Genomic DNA, 1145 nt, shown 5'->3' with positions numbered 1-1145 from the left:
ATTTTCAATTTTTACCTGGTATGGCTTTGAACCTTGTTGAAAACGTTTTATAGTTTGAAATTTTTTTGAAATTGGTTCAGATATTTTGGTTTAAATAAAAAATGAGTTCTGTGATTTTGTTAATTCGTAAATTTGGTTTATGATTTAACTTATTTAACTTTGAGACGGTGGTTGGAGACTGTGAGGATACTTTAAATTGAGATTTTGATTCTTTAAAAAGTTTTGTAAGTTTGTTTAGAAAAATGAGATTGGTAGTCGCTCCCCTAAAGTCTAAAGGCCTTGCTGAGGGGTTTAGCTAATAAATGTTTTTCTTTTGTCTTTTGAAAGAAGTTTGATCCTGAAATGATTTGAAGTTGTTTGAAAATTTTCAATTAGGTGAGAATTGAGTTTTGAAAGAAGAATTGGTTTATTTTAAGTGAAATTGTTTTGAAGATTTTAGAAAATGTCACAAAGAGGTGGTATTGGTTTTAAAAAAAAAAATTTGAGATTTGAGCTCCTTGGGTAGATGCAAGGGTGTAGTTCACCTCACTTGCTCTGGGTTGATATGATTTGAGACTCCCTGCGTAGATGCAATGGTTCGCCCCACTTGCTCTAGGTTGAGATTTTAGACTTTGTTGACCTTCCGTCGCAAGATATGGCTGGTTCGGATGATTCCTCTAAGGGAAGTGAATACCTCTTGGGGATGTGCATACTGAGTGACTGTCCAAGGTTCATTACCAGACATGTCGCGTTTGGCTATATAATCAACAGATGAGCTCATTGGTCATAGGGAAGGCATGCATCATTTGCATCTATGTGACATTGTTTGGATGTGCATATTGTATTTGATTTGCATATGTGAATATTTTTGTTTAACTGATAATTGCCATACCTGCTGTAATTTTTCTTGATTGTATTTGAATTTCATTACTTGTGATTGTGACTAGTTGTTTCGGACTATAGTGGTTTGAGTGGTGATTTGATTTTGTGCTGGGCCGGAGGCCGTCATATGATAATGCTTTGGACCGGAGGCTATGATTTGATTTTTTGTTGGGCCGGAGGTCATGATTGGATGAATCAGTGGTAAGTTTAGTTAGTATGGTCCTTTTGGTATGTAGTGAAATCCTTTGGATATTATGTTTGATTGGCTTTTATAAATTTTAAAA

Source organism: Arachis stenosperma, chromosome 4 (genome assembly GCF_014773155.1).
Source record: "Arachis stenosperma cultivar V10309 chromosome 4, arast.V10309.gnm1.PFL2, whole genome shotgun sequence".
Classification (NCBI taxonomy): Eukaryota; Viridiplantae; Streptophyta; class Magnoliopsida; order Fabales; family Fabaceae; genus Arachis; species Arachis stenosperma.
This window is presented reverse-complemented; position numbering follows the sequence as displayed.